Here is a 16,854-nt window from a genome sequence, read left to right as displayed (position 1 = left end):
GGAGAGCTTGCCTCCTGACGTGTTCCAGCAATACTATGGAGGGCAGTATGGATAAGGGGAAAGATAGGGAGAATTGGGAGATGGGATGAGTGACAGGCCAGATGATGTATAGGGTTTTATAGTAATCACTTAAACTCTTACTTTGATTATGTTGGAAACTTTTATAGGGTTTTAAAAAGTCAAGTGACATGATCTGACTTGTTTATTTTTAATTTAATTAAATATATTGGGGTACCATTGGCTAATAACATTGTATAAGTTTCCGGTATACAATACTACAGTACATCATCGGTATATTGATTGCATTGTGTAGTCACCACCCAAAGTCTAGTCTCCCTCTGTCACCATATATTTGACCTCCTCTCCCTCTTCATCCTCTTCCCCACCTCACTTTCACTTCCCCTCATAACCACTGTACTGTTGTCTGTGTCTATGAGTTTTGTTTGTTCATTTGTTGCTTTCTGTTTCATATCCCACATGTGAGTGAAACCATATGGTTCTTATCCTTTTCCGTCTGACTTATTTCACTTAGCATGACATTCTCAGGATCCATCTATGTTGTCATAAATGGCAGTATTTCATCATATATTATTGCCGAGTAGTATTCCATTGTATACATGCACCACATCTTTATCCAATCATCTGTAGAAGGAAACAGCTTAGGTTGTTTCCACATCTTGGCTATTGTGACTAAAGCTGCAGTGAACATAGGGTTACTTATATATTTATGAATAGGGTTTTCAGTTTTAATAGGATTGATCTGGCTGTTATGCTGAGAATAGACTATAGGATGATAAGCACAGGAGAAGATACAGCAAATGGAAAGATAGTTCAATAATAAATGATGAGTGGCTTAGACCAGAGTGATAGCAGCAGGTGATAATGGGCAGATTCCAGATATGTTTAGAGGCAGCAGGATTTGCTGATGAAGTGGGTATGGGTCATGAAAGAAATATAGACAGCAATGATGGTTAAGTTTGTTGGACTGAAATACTGAAGGCACATAGTTGACTTACCTCGATGGGGGAGACTGCAAGAGAAAGATTAAGAACTCTGTTTTAGAAACATTAATTCTGAGATATTGAATAGGGGGTTGAATATACAAATTTGGAGTTTAGGGGAGGACTACCTTTTGAAGATACGTATAAGTAAAGATGGCATTTAAGACTGGCTGAGATATCAGTGGTGTTAGAGAAGAGAGAAAAGAGCAGTGATCCAAGGACTGTGCCTCACTGCACTTGAATGTGTAGAGGTGAGGAAGATGAGGATACCAGCAAAGAATGCTGAGAAGGAGCAGCCAGGAGTAGCCAGCAAATACTGGAAGTGGGGTATCCTGGAGGCCAAGTCAAGAAAGTATTTCAAGGATAAGGCAGCGATCAGCTGAGCTGAATGCTACAAATTAGGCAAGGGAGATGAGGTTTGAGGACTAAGGGATTTAACAACTCAAATGTCACTGGGAATCTTATCACACATATTCAATGCAATTGGAGGGAATAGAAGAGAAAAGGAGATTTAAAAGGAACGAGAGGAGAGATTGGAGAGAGAGAGAAATCTAAGCCACACTTTTTTTTTCAATTTTTTAAAAAAAAATTTTATTGGGGAATATTGGGGTACAGTGTATTTCTCCAGGGCCCATCAGCTCCAAGTCATTGTCCTTCAATCTAGTTGTGGAGAGCACAGCTCAGCTCCAAATCCAGTCGCCATTTTCAGTCTTTAGTTGCAGGGGGCGCAGCCCACCATCCCATGTGGGAATTGAACTGGCAACCTTGTTGTTGAGAGCTTGCGCTCTAATTGACTGAGCCATCCAGCTGCCCCCTAAGCCACACTTTTTAACAAGTTTTACTGTGAGGAAAAGGAAAGACCTGGGGTAGCAGGCTGGAGGGGAAGTGGAATCTAGAGGTACTTTTTGTTTCCTGAAATAAATAATATCAAGTTTGCATACTGTTGGGAGTAAATAAGGAAAGAAGGGAAAAAATATCTAGGCTGTAGACAGGTAAGGATTCCAGTAATTCTGCCTCTAAGTAGATAAGAGAAGATGAGATCAAATGGACCAGTGGCAGGATTCATTTAGCTAGGAGCATGGGCACTTTCCATAATGATAGGAAAGAAGGTAGAATAAATGGACAAAGACACACAGGAAGGTATCTAATTGCAGTCATGGAAACTTACTGATGTTGATTAAATTAGTTTGATCAATCTGATTCTAATTAGATTTGAATTGTATCACACAATCACACACCCTTTCTTTTGTACATCAGAGTTAAATTTCTCTTCATTTGGAGGCTATGCTTATTTTACATTAGTGACCCATTTAAAATAAAATCACTCTTTAATAATAAAATATAATGGAAAGTGCACAAAGAAACAGAATCTGTACTCTTTCCAATTTAAACATTTAGAATTTTTATTAAATACAATGGCCTTTGATTTTGTTCCTTATTCACAGTATCTCACCAAACTTTGAAGTAAATGAAAATTATTGTTGAAGGGAAAATGTATGGTTCAATTTGGGTATATGAGAATGGGATCCTTTATATATTCATTCTTTTTTAAGCAGATCTTTAAGCTATAATTGTACTATTTTAAATTTGGCAGAATTTCTCTTCACTTCAAAATATTTAGTTCCTTGCATATTTTTTCTATATTTTACACAGCATATTTTCTTTAACTCATATATCTGGTTCACTACATATTTGATGCATCAGTCTCTCATTCCTTTTTTTTTTTTTTTTTTTTGCATTTAATTTGCTTTGGGCAAGTTTTTGATGTCAAGAATTAAGAGCATTTTATTGTAAGTTTTAACTGTCATTTTCCTTCTGCTTTGGTAATAAATATATATAAAGCTGAAGTTTGCTAAAACAAAAAAAAGAAAAAGAAAAGAAAAAGAACTTAAGCTCTAAAATGCTTGCTATTGAATTCAGAACTAGATTCCATAGATGTGAGGGAAAATGTATATGGTAAACAACAAAGTGAACCTCCTTATAATTAACCATTTTCCATAATTCATTCTTTTACAGAGACAAAATATATTCTCAATTTTTTTTTTTTAATCACAGTTTGTCTTTTGGTATTTTACATGTTATTACTATGTGTTTGAGGCTGAGCAGTGAGTTTTTTTCTGAACTTATTCTGCCATCTTGACAATAAATACTTATCTCAGAGTACAAGTAAATATGCGAATTTATTTTAGATATTGAAGGCTCATGTGTGCTTTCCCTACTCTAAAAACAAGAGGAAAGGAAATCCCTGGGATTGAATACATTTATCTTTCAGACAACCATTTCTTTAAGTGGCTAAATGTGTACGTTAGTAGTAATTTTTATCATGTAAATGTATTTCCATCATTAATTATTAAATTCACCAAATTTCTTTTTGAGTTGTTCACATGATTACCGCATTCCTGCATGACAAAATAGGTTCTAGTGAGACCAAGATCATTTAGTAATTCTACATAATTCATTCAAGAAAAAGGTCTGTTTAGTTTTATGCATATATCCAGAAGTACCTGACATTTGCCCCAGTAATATCTGAGATAACCTAAAAAAAACCATTATGGTTATGCATTTTTTGTATTGTTTCATAACCATATTGAAATTGTACTAACAGTATGTGAGAGTATATGAAAATAATTTTTAAATTTATATGAATATTCCAAGAATTTTAGCCATTATTGCAAAACATTTCTTAGTCTTAACATAGTTCAAAATGCATGTGAATATTTAGTGGAAAAATTGGGTTTATGTGATAGAAATAGGATCTTTCTTGTGAAGCATTTTGAATACCTAATTGACTGCTAATTACCCATCACAAGAGGAATTATTTTAATGCCTCATAATTACTTTTAATTACTTAAATAAACAATATTTTTTGAATTATAATTATTTCTATTAGTAGAAATTGACAATATTTCTCGCAATTAGAGACCAATGAAATCAGCCTTCCTAAAAGTACAAATAAGAAAAATACTTACTGTAGAATGTTTTACCCTTGTTAACTTCATATTAAAGGTGCACAACCACTAAAAACAAATCAAATAAGCTTTCTTGCCACTTTTCTGCATAATTATTAGTCCAAAATTTAGCATATTAGTTTAATTAGTCTTGCTTATTAACTAACAGGAAGGTTTCTGTATAACTGCTATCAATAATTTAGGCTTCTACTTAGTTGGTAGGCTTCCTGAAAGGAAGTGTGATTACAGAATAGCCTTTTTGAAAATAAATGAATGGCTATGTCAAACAGTTGATGAATACTGATATAGTAGCTTTTAAAAATAGAACAGAATCCAAAATTTCTATGTATCAAAGAGCTTGTTGCTTCGAACAGTGAATGTCTCCTCACAGAGGGGATAACAACATGTACTGCCAAAGAGATTACTCAGAAGTTCAGCTTTACAATCATAGATTCTGCCCTTCATCTTATCCAGCTTTTATCATAGACACATTTATTTATAAATTCTAAATAAAGAGCTTGATTTGATAAAACCTATTGCAAAACTAGAAAAGCAATTTGAATGTATTTACTAGCAGTTGTGGGCTTTTCTTCTCCATAACCAGTGTTGCTGAGGAATGGCATTATATACTTAAGAAATCTAGATCTCATGCAGTTCTAGAGCTTTCATCTAGTTCAGATCCATTATTTTTCAGACGAGGGAACAGAGGCCTAGAACGGTTAAATATATTACTGTTGGTCACTCAGGAGAAAAGAATGAGAAAGTATTTACCTTCTATAACAAAAAATTAACCACATTTGCACATCTCTTTTGAGATATTGTAAAATCCTTGCAAAATTCATAACCCTGAGGAAATTGCCATTGATGCAATAGAATGATGAGAGTATTTTTTCTCCAGAGAAGAAAGATCCTATTTGTTTATAAATTCTCCAGAAAGATATTCAACATCATCATATTGAACCAATAAGACCTCATGATATATAGCTTGTGGAGAAAATTCCAGAATGTACATATTTCTGTTGAGGGCATCCCTCTGTATGCTTTTATTGAGATATAATTGACATATAACATTGTAGAAGTTTAAGGTATACAACGTGTTGATATAATATATTTATATATTGCAGTGTGATTTGCACTATAGAGTTAGCTAACATCTATATCATGTCACATATTTATCATTTATTTTTTGTGATGAGAATAATTAATTTATAATCTCTTAGCAACTTTGAAGTTTATAATATAGTATTGTTGACTATAATCACTATACCATACATTAGATATCCAGGACTATTTATCTTCTAGTTGCATCTCCCCCATTCCACCACTCTCCTCCAACCTCTGGTACCCACCATTGTACTCTTTGTTTTTATAAATTTGGCTTTTTTTGATTCCACATGTATTATCCACATAATATATAGTATTTGTCTTTCTTAATCTGACTCATCTCATTCCCTTTGTATATTAATTGCTTCAGATTTTAACTTAATACTTATTTACCTGAGAACTCTCAAATGTACCAATAGTTAGCAAATCTATGATAATTTATCTGTACCTCACCATTAAACTATAACTGATATGATCTCTTAAGCAATTATTCAACATCTTTTCTGTGTTATTGGAGAGACTAAAAGAAATTCTGTTAAGAATATTTGTCTCTGGCTATGGATGAATGAGAAGGCTGGAAAATCTTCTTCCCCAAAGTAACTATAAATCTATAATTGACATAAACACACATTTCAACACGCTGGAAATTGACAAAAGGTGAACAACAATAGAATTGTTTATGCTTGAAACATTGCTGAAATTCAGGTAAGAACTGGAAATCTATGGAGTTCTTACCTAGGGCTGCCCCATTGCTGTCCCCCTACTCCTTATTCCCTGAGCTCGGTCAGTATGGAAATTATGTCAGGACCTGAGAGGCCGTGAGGACTGGCAACTGGTATGCCTGGACCAAAGAGAGCTCACTCAGTTAGCAGTGGGGCGTGATACTACCCTCATCGGGTAATAGTTTTGGTGGAAGTAATGACCTCGGCAGCTATGGGTAAGTCGGTTAGACCAATAGATGTACTAACCTGAGAGAGCACCGAATCCTAACCACTAGACCACCAGGGAACTTTAGATGTACTAACCTGAGATTAGCCTACTGCTTGGCTACCTTTGTACCGTCTTGCTCCAAGCCTTTGAGTAGGATTTGACAGAGTATGGTGACTTGACATATGTAGGCATCTACGTGCTGTTTTAACCGGTAATACATATATGGGAAAAGTTGTGTGGTCATTTATTTAATTTAAACAGATATTTTTCCTTTCCTGTGTAACTTCTCAGAGTCATTAAAATGGTAAAGTGCATAGTGATAAAGGTTGGAATGTACTGTGAAATCTTGCTCAAAATGATAAGACCTTAGGAACTTTTTCAATTGATGTTATTCCATGGGATTCATGTAAGAAATCTTGCTTTAGATTATTTCAACTTGTATATAAAAGAGGAAATATCTAAAGAAAACAAATGTTTTTCTAGGACAGTCTCTGTATGTCCCTGTTTTAAGAGAACATGTACTAAATGTGGGGAGCGGATTCTATAATCAAGGCTATATTCTCAAAGTGTCTTATGTACCCATGAGAATGATGTCAAACTTCAGAACATGCAGGGACTTGCAGGAATTCTGAGAATAGTTTAAAAATGGTATTTTTACTGTTGTTGTGATCAGATGACTGGTCTGAGAATGGATTTCGGAAAAATGTTAGTTGATATAATTAATGGGTGACAGAAAACACTAGATAAATGCTATTTAATTTGTTCTATCTCAAAGCCAGTTGTTAACCTCTGGCTCTGTGGTGTTGTTTTTTGTTTGTTTGTTTTTTTACCAATATTTTATTTAGTATTATGAAACACTCCAAAAGTTTTAAAAAGAAAAACCCATTTGTCATTCATTTTGACAATTGAGTGGTTATACTAGGGAGTGCACTGAACTCATTGTTGAAAAAACTCAAGAGTTTACTTCAGCAGATGTCAAACAAACCTCAAATTGCATGCAAGCTGTACGTAGCCTGCTGAAAGTGGCTGTCTGAAGTGCTGTGTTGAGAAGGATTCTGAGCCTGTATCTGGGCTCAGTGGGCAAGAGGGCTGGGAATGATGTCTGCCATGGGAGAGGATGAGGAAGAGTAGAGCATGAGCCACATATGGCTGTTCCTGGCCTGATCTGATACAATGAACAGCTACAATACAAATGCTGACAAATGGGATAGAAATATGAACAGAGTGTCTCTAGATACTATGTAGGGAGAGTCTCATTTTGCATGAGAGAGTGGAGCAAGTCTACATTCATTCATTCATTCAATGAACACTGATTGCCTGCCAGGGGTGATTGAGCTGGCTCCTAAAAGAAGAATAGGAATTTTCTAGATGGTATGATAGGACAAAAGAAGCTGTTTTAGCAGCAGAATCAACATACACATACACACATGCCTGGAAATAAGAAATAATGTGGTGGGTTTGGGTAATTGTTGGGGGATGAGGCTAATACAGTAGGTTTGGAAGATCGTGTCTTACTCTGCTAAGCTAGGATCCACTTTGAGGTAGGGAATGACACAATCAAATGTGTTGCGGAAAGATAATGCCGGTGGTTGGATGAACTGGAACAGCTAGAGGCTGAATGCAGGGAGGTAGGAAGCTGTGGGGCAAATTCAGATGAGAGACTGTAAGCACCTGAGTTGAAGTAGAGGCATGGAAGAATGGAAGCAGAAACCACATTTCCGATGAGGAAGAATCAAGAGGATCTGCTAAATGGTCCTCCATGGAAGATGAGTGGGAGGGAGGATGCCATAGAGACACCATTAACCGAGATAAGGACTGCTAGAAGGGAACATGCTTTTGCAGGGAATCCTTTAGGATGTGATCAGTTTGATAATCAGGTGGAGATGTCCAGAAGTAAATTAGATATGAGAATTAGATCTGGAAATCCATCTGCGTAGAGGGGATGGCTGAGGACATGGGAGCAGATGAGGGCTTGAGGGTGATGAAGAAGAGGGCTAAGAACCTCCCCTCAGGGGAAGGTTAATACCTAAGGGGTAGAGCAGAAAGAAGAGTCAATGAAGGAACCTGAAACCGAGTTTGAAGAAGCCTGAGAGCAGTAGCACTGAAGTCCAGAAGATTCCTTAGAAGGTGGGAGCAATACCCGATGTTATGAGGCCGAAAAGGCCTGAAAAATCCATGCCTTGCTCAGTGGCTGGCGTACAGCGGAGCTGCTCCTTTCATTAGGTTTCCTGGGTGAAATCCCTGGTTTTAGCAAGTAGAAACATTTGTTGCTGACTTTATTAAGAGCAGCTTCAGGAGACCTGTGGCAACAGACAAAGAAAAGAACACAGTGAGTCGAGCTGTGCAGTGAATGTCAGTGATAGGGAGTGGAAAGCTGGGACAATAGGTTAGGACACTCGCTCTTAGTCTGAAACGCAGGCATCGGCTGTGATTTTTGTCCTGATAGATGCCACATTATATGCCCAGCCAAGCTGAACAAAAAAAGAAAAGATAAAGGATGGTCATTTCTTTCTCTTTGCTGGGTGCCCAGAATCCCTGCTTTCCTCACTGGAGGCAGCACTGGGGTGCAGGCTGTGTACTGACTGGCTTCTATGAAGGACAGTGTTGGGGGTCATGCATTCCAATCTGGCACCTAGTGTGGACATCACTGCTCAAGTTACAGAGCTCACACTGCCAGGAAACATCGGTTTCTATGATCTATCTGCCGCCTTTGCTGGGTTTCTGGATAGTTAATACTCCCATATGTGTATGTTAAAAATCCAAGCCTTATTTATTTGGGTAAACCAAATTCTTCTCTGCAGGCCCATTTCCCCAGTAAACGGCTCAGGATAAATCTTATGTTACGGTTCTCTTTTGTTTCCAGTTGCTTTTTCCTATGCCGTACTCTGTGGAATTCCGATGTTTCCCAGAGTCCTGAAATTCCCTCCCCTTAGTGCCAGCTTTACAGGAGCAACTCATTTGTAATGAGGACCCCTGGGTACTTAGGCAGTTGAATACTCGTGGGTCATGGCCCAAATTCACCTAACCTCTGCAGTGTCTTGCTCTCCTACTAAAAATACTATTGTTCTATTCAATTGTATTTTGTTCACAGTTTTCCACATTAAAATTATTATCCTTTTTATTATTCCAAGAGAAACAATATTTGGTTATATAGAGAAGTTACATTTCTGAAACCTAAAATACTGTGTCTTTGAATCTTAAATTTAAAGCCAACCTTACACTTAGCACTTGGGTTTATATTGTCTGTAAGCATTACACAGAACAGGGATCATATTATAATTTCACATCTGGAGGTGGACACGTGGAATACTGTTCTTAACAGGTAAAGTAATTAAACACTTTTAGAACATTTTTTTAATTAAAACTTATTGAGGTGACAATGGTCAACAAAACTACATAGGTTTCAAGTGTGCAATCCTATAATACATCTTCTATATATTACATTATATATTCACCACCTAGAGTCAGTTGTCCTTCCATCACCATATATTTAACACCCTTTACCCTCTTCTACCACCATCTTTCCCCTTCCCTTCTGGTAACTACTAAACTGTTTTCTGTATCTATGAGCTTTTGTTTATTTGTCTTGTTCCTTTGTTGCCTTCAGTTTTATATCCCACATATGAGTGAAGTCATATGGTTCTCAACTTTTTCTCTCTGACTTATTTCACTTAGCATAGTTTAGAGCATTTTTTTTAAAGAGGGATTTTTGGATTCACCAAGGAAAGAAATCACCATCTTTTTTTCTTTCCTTTTCAATTACAAATCATGAACTGCTTACAATCTTTACATGAAGTCAGAAATCGTGCCTTCATTTTGAGCTTAAAGCATGTCCTAAAATAGTTTCTCATTGTTTCTCTTGTCAGTGTTTCTTATTTTTTCAATTACAGTTGACATTCAATATTTTTTTAATATTAGTTTCAGGTGTACAACATAGTGGTTAGACATTCATGAAATTTCCAAAGTGATCCCCCAATAACTCTAGTACCTACCTGGCACTATACAGAGTTACTATAATATTATTGACTATATTCCCTATGGTGTACTTTACATCCCTGTGACTATATTATAACTGCTAACTTGTACTTCTTAATCCTTTTAACTTTTCCACCCAGCCTTCCAAACCTGTCCCCACTGGAAACCATCAATTTGTTCTCTTATTTATGAGTTTGTTTCTGTTTTATTCATTTATTATTATTATTTTTTTTTAGATTCCACATATAAGTGAAATCATATGGTATTTGTCCTTCTCTGTCTGACTTATTTCACTTAGCATAATACCCTCTATGTTGTCACAAATGGTAAGATTCCGTTCTTTTTTATGGCCGAGTAATATTCCACTGTATATATGTACTGCATTGGTCTATTTATGGGCACTGTTGCTTCTGTATCTTGACTATTGTAAGCAATGCTGCAGTGATAATCGGGGTGCATATATGTCTTTTTGAATTAGTGCTTTGGATTTCTTTGGATAAGTACCCAAAAGTGGGATTGCCAGGTCATATGATAGTTCTATTTTTAATTTTTTGAGTAACCTCTATACTGGTTTCTGTAGTACCTGCGCCAATTTACAATCCCACCAACAGTGAACGAAGGCTCCCTTTTCTCCATATCCTCACCAGCACTTGTTGTTTGTTGATTTACTGATGATAGCCATTCTGACAGGAGTGAGGTGATACCTCATTGTGGTTTTAATTTGCATTCCCTGACGATTAGTGATGTTGAACATCTTTTTATATGTCTGTTGGCCAACTGTATGTGTCCTCTTTGGAGAAATGTCTATTTAGGTCCTCTGCCCATTTTCTAAATAGGATTGTTTGTTTCTTGTGTGTAAATTTTATGAATCTTTGTAAATGTTGGATATTAACCCCTTATTGGATGTGTCATTGGTGAATATCTTCTTCCATTTGGTAGGCTGTCTTTTAATTTTGTTGATGGTTTCCTTTGCTATGCAAAGACTTTTCATTTGATGTAGTAACATTTATCTGTTTTTCTTTTGTTTCCCTTGCCCGAGGAGATATATCCCAAAAAATATTCTTTAGGGCAATATCAAAGAATTTACTGTTTGTTTTCTTCTAGGAGTTTTATGGTTTCAGGTCTTATACTTAAGTCTTTTATCCATTTTCAGTTTAGTCTTCTATGTGGTGTAAGAAAGTGGTCTGCTTTCGTTTCTTTCTTTCTTTCTTTTTATTTTTTATACATGTATCTGTCTAGTTTCCCCAACACCATTCATTAAATAGACTGTTTTTACCCCATTGTATATTCTTGCCTCCTTTGTCATAGATTAATTGAGCATATGGGGTGGGTTTATTTCTGGACTCTCTGTTCTTTTCCATTGATGTGTGTGTTTGTTTTTATGCCGGTACCATACTGTTTTGATCACTATAGTCTTGTTTCATATCAGGTAGTGTGACACCTCCAATTTTGTTCTTTTTTCTCAAGATTGCCGTGGCTATTTGGGGTCTTTTGTGGTTCCATATAAATTTTAAGACTTGTTCTAATTCTGTGAAAAATGCTATTGGTATTTTGATTGGGATTGCATTGAATCTGTAGGTGGCTTTGGGTAGTATGGACATTTTAATGATGTTAATTCTTCCTATCCATGAGCATGGTATATGCTTCCACTTATTTGTATCTTCTTCAGTATCTTGTAATTTTCCAAATAATGGTCTTTTAACCCCTTAGTTAAATTTATCCCTAGGTTTTTTATGTTTTTTTTGTTTGTTTGTTTGTTTTTGTTTTTTGTTTTTTGCAATTGTAAAATGGGATTGTTTTCTTAATTTCTCTTTCTGATAGTTTCTTTTTGGTGTATGAAAAGGCAACTGATTTCTGAATATTAATTTTACGTCATGCTACTTTACTGAATTCATTAATCAGCTCTAACAGTTTTTTTGGTAGAATCTTTAGGGTTCTCTCTATATATTAGTATCATGCCATCTGAAAATGATTACAGTTTTACTTCATTTCCAATTTGGATGTCTTTTATTTCCTTTTCTTATGTAATTGTTATGGTTAGGACTTTTAATGCTGTGCTGAATAAAAGTGGTAAAAGAGGGCATCCTTGTCTTGCTCCTCATGTTAAGGAAAATGCTTTTAGCTTGTCCTCCTTGAGTATGATATTAGGGTTTGTCATATATGGCCTTTATTATGTTGAGGTATGTTCCCTCTGTTCCCACTTTGCTCAGAGTTTTTATCATAACTGGATGCTGGGTTTTCTCAAATGCTTTTTTGCTTCTATTGATATGATCATATGATTTTTACCCTTCATTTTGTTTCTGTGGTGTATCATGTTAATTGCAGATATCAAATCAACCTTGCATCCCAGGAATAAATCCCACTTGATCATGGTATATGATCTTTTTAATGGATTGCTGAATTTGGCTTGTTAATACTTTTTTTCAGGATTTTTGCATTTATATTCTTCAGGTATATTGGCCTATAATTTTCTTTTTCTGTAAAGTCTTTGATTTTGGTATCAGGATAATGTTGGTCTTGTGGAATGAACTTGGGAGCCTCCCCTCCTTGAATTTTTTGGACTAGTTAGAGAAGAATAGGTGTTAGTTATTTTTTGAATGTTTGGTAAAATTTACTTGTGAAGCTATCTGGTACAGAACTTGTCTGTTGGGAGTTTTTTGATTTCTGGTTTGATTTCTTTAGTACTTATTGGTCTGTTCAGATTTTCTGTTTCTTCTTGACTCAGTCCTAGGAGATTGTATGTTTCTAAGACTTCATCCATTTTTTCCAGATTGTCCAGTTTGTTGGCATGTAATTGTAGTTTTTTCTTATAATCCTTTGTATTTCTGTGGTGTCAGTTTTCACTTCTCTTTCATTTCTGATTTTATTTATTTGGGTCCTCTTTCTTTTTTCTTGATGAATCTGGTTAGAGGTTTATCAATTTTGTTTATCTTTTCAAAGAACCAGCTCTTCGTGTCATTGATCTTATGTATTGATTTTTTAAACTCTATTTTGTTTATTTCTACTCTATTTTCTTGCTTTTACTCCCTGTGGGCTTTATTTGCTGTTCTTTTTCTGGGTCCTTTAGATATAAGGTTAGATTGTTTATTTGAGATTTTTCTTGATTCTTAAAGTAGGCCTGTATTGCTATAAATTTTCCTCTTAGGGATGCTTTTGCTGTGTGCCATAGATTTTGGGTCATTGTGTTTTCATTTTCGTTTGGCTCAAGGTAGCTTTCAATTTCTTCCTCGATCTTCTTATCCCATTCATTGTTTAGTTGCATGTTGCTTAGCCTCCATGTGCTTGTGTGTTTTTCAGTATTCTTCTTGTAATTGATTTCTAGTTTCGTACCATCGTGGTTGGAGAAGATGCTTGAAATGATTTCAGTCTTCTTAACATTTTCACTGTGTTAATTGATTTGAAATTTATCCTCCAAAATGTGTTAAAAATCCACAGAAAATAATTATATTATTTCTCTTTTTAAGTAAATACAGTTTAGGCACTACATTTTATTAAAATAAATGATTACTTTAAAGTATACAAATTTCCTATTGTTATTCATTCTTGAAAAACAGAAAAATATAGTAAAATGTACATCTGCTTTCCTAAACTTCCTTTCTGGAACACTGGCTCATGGGGTAAAGTCAAACACCGCAGTCAGCATTGTGGAAATATCATTTGACTATAGGTAAACGTCACAGCGAAAATGATAATTTATTGAGACTTGTTTTGTGGCCTAACATGTGGTTTATCTTGGGAAATGTTCCATGTGTACTTGTAAACAATGCATATTCTGCTGATTTTGGGTGAAATACTCTAAAAATATCAATGAAATCCATCTGGTCTCGTGTGTCATGTAAGGTCACTGTTTCCTTTTTGATTTTCTGTCTGGATGATGTATGAATTGATGTCAGTGTGGTGTGAAAATCCACTGTAATTACTGTATTATTGTCAATTTCTCTCTTTATGCCCAGCAATATTTGATTTATATATTTAGGTGTTCCTATGTTGAGTGTATAAATGTTTACAAAGGTTATATCCTTCTATTGGAGTCATCCCTTTATCATTGTGAAATATCCTTCTTTGTCTTTTGTTGTAGCCTTTGTTTTAAATTCTATTTGTTCTGGTTTAAGTATTATTACTCCACTTTTTTTTAATTGTTTTATTTCCACTTTCATGAAATATCTTTTTCCATCTACTTACTTTCAGTCTGTGTGTGTCATTCGATCTTAAATGGGTCTCTTGTAGACAGAAGATGTGTAGGTCTTGTTCTCTTATCTATTCAGCCACTTTGTTTTTGATTGGAGCATTTGATCCATGTACATTTAAAGTGTTTATTGATAGGTATGTGTAATTGCTATTTTATTATTCATATTTATGTTCTTCGTTTTCCTTCTTCTTCTTAAAGAAGTCCATTCAAGGGGCTTGTAATTTCTTGTAATACAGGTTTGATGAAGTCCTGTAACTTCTTCTTGCATGGGATTAACCTCTGGTTCTTAAAGCATGTTTAGTCTTAAAGCATCTTGGAGTCTTTTGCAATTTTACATAAAATTACATGTATGTATGCATGTATTAGTTTGCTAGAACTGCCATAAAAAGTGTCACAAACTGGGTGGCTTAAACAACAGAAACATACTGTCTCATTGTTCTAAAGGCTAGAAGTCTGAAATTAAGATGTCAGTAGGGTTGATTCCTTCTGAGGACCATGAAGGCAGGATGTATTCTAGGCTTCTCTTCTTAGCTTATCATCGATAGCCATCTTTTCACTGTGCTTTTTTTTTTCACATCACCTTCTCTCTATGTGTATCTGTGTCCAAATTTCCCTTTTGTATACGGATACCAGTCATATTGGATTAGGGCCCATCAAATTACCTCATTACTTGATTACCTCTATAAATACTCTATTTCCAAATAAGGTCACATTCTTGGGTACTAGGGATTAGGACTCCAAAATATCTTTTTTTTTGGTGGGGTGGAGTATACCATTCAACCCATAACAATGGAAATGTACATTTTTCTGGAGCAAGCATCCAATTTTTTGTTACATTTTTCAATGGGGACCCTGTTCCAAAAATAATTCAGCATCACTGATCTAGGAGAATGGTGTTTAAACCAAAAAAGATGGAAGAAGACTTGGTAAAAGAAAACTGAACTTTAAATAAATAAGAAAAAGATAACAGCATTCAGGCAGAAGCTAAATCTCCATCTGTCAGTACATTGAACTGGAAGTTTGTATAGAGATGCAGTGTTCAGTCAGGTAGCGATTTCAGTAGCTACATGAAGTTATTGAACACTGGAAATGAGACCCGTCTAAATGGAGATGTGCTTTAAGTATAAACCACACATTGGATTTCAAAAATTTAGTATGAAAAAAAGAATATAATATGTCTGATAAATTTTACATTAATTGTATACTGAAATAGTATTTTGTATAAATTTAGTAAAATTAGAAATATTAACTTCATTTGTTTCTTTTTTACTTTTTAAAATATGGCTAGTAGGAAATTTGAAATTCTGTATGTGACTCACATTATATCTCTATTTGACACATTGATCTTAGTATTTGAAAAGTTCTATCTCAGGCTGATTATGTGGTTCTATAATAGATAAATGTTATTGTGGAAAACAAATCAAATCTAGCCAGGAGTGAAAATTAAGATTTTGACAATGGAGAAAGAACAAGGATTTGATAGAAAAGACATCTGGATATGAACTTTTATGTATGATGCAGAAAACATGTACTGTTTTAAATAATTTTATATAACAAAATAAATGCTACAAAGTAAATTGAACAATTCTTTTAAAATTAGCTTTGTTTTATAGACTACTTTGTTATATGTGGTCTTTTGAACCTTATTTAATTTATATTTGTACTTTCAAGTATTATGGAAATTGAAAACAGTTATATGTTTGATAATTAATTACAAAGGGAATTAGTGTTGTTGACCTTTTAAATAAATATCTGCTGGGTATATTGCAAGCAGTTAATAGTGAATTTATTCATTTAGGTAGATTTGTTTCATTTAGTTTTTTATTGTAATTGATTTACATTGTCATTAATAAAGCTTTGAGGATTCCCAAAAAGAATAAAAAATAATAATAAGTCTCTATGAAACTTTCACTGTAAAGTTATGAGATCTTTAGTGGCTATTAATGATTGTCATATAACTGAGTATTTGTAACCTAAGAAATGCAAATCGTCTTGCACTATTATTATTATGTTATTATTATTATTATTATTATTATTATTATTGATTCATTGTAGTAAAACAGACTTATGAAACCCCGGAACAGTTAGCTATTTGTCCTCAGGAAATGATACTAAACATTGTCCCTGGTCCTGTAAAATTACAAACCATAACCCAGTTGAGACAAAAGGTAGAGTAATGCAGCAATAATCTTGAATTTAGTTTAATATCTATAATATAATATGTAGGATTCTTGTCCCTGTGATTGCGACAGGGATCTCTACTACCTATAGCACATCTGGTTCCTCGAGCCATTCATCATAATCACCTATAAACCATATTTAAAATAAAAAGGATAGAGGAGGTTACCAGTGATGAGGTTGTAGAATGTCAGCCCACCAGCATTGATATACTTGCTGTAACTTAACTCTGAGGGCCTGGGGTTGTGTGAAGACTGGATATCAGCCAGCAAGCTTGCTAAGCAGATTCTGAATGCATGATGTAGTGAAAGAGAACAGTCACAAGTAGGGTGGGTAAAGGAAACACTCAAAGAGAGACCATAAGTGCTAACTTCAAGCCTTGTAAAACTCAGGAATGCTGAGAAACAGTAGCTGCAAAAGGTTTTGTGGGGAGAATGGGAGGGTTATAGTTTGGAGAAAGATAGAACAAAAGAGAACTTAGGGTACTGCTGGCCATGTTACTTTTCAAGCATAATGGGTAGCCATAGTA

The 16,854-nt window shown here is 34.9% G+C and overlaps 1 protein-coding gene across 2 annotated transcripts in view; it reads left to right on the top strand.

The window, feature by feature from the left end:
* The window catches only part of XRCC4 (X-ray repair cross complementing 4), a 342,504-nt gene that overhangs the window by 108,197 nt on the left and 217,453 nt on the right, over positions 1 to 16,854 (top strand). The gene's annotated exons all lie outside the window — the stretch shown is intronic.

This window comes from Rhinolophus sinicus, linkage group LG03 (assembly GCF_036562045.2).
Source record: "Rhinolophus sinicus isolate RSC01 linkage group LG03, ASM3656204v1, whole genome shotgun sequence".
Taxonomy (NCBI): Eukaryota; Metazoa; Chordata; class Mammalia; order Chiroptera; family Rhinolophidae; genus Rhinolophus; species Rhinolophus sinicus.
The sequence above is the reverse complement of the archived record's forward strand: the minus strand, read 5'-3'. Positions and strand labels throughout refer to the sequence as shown.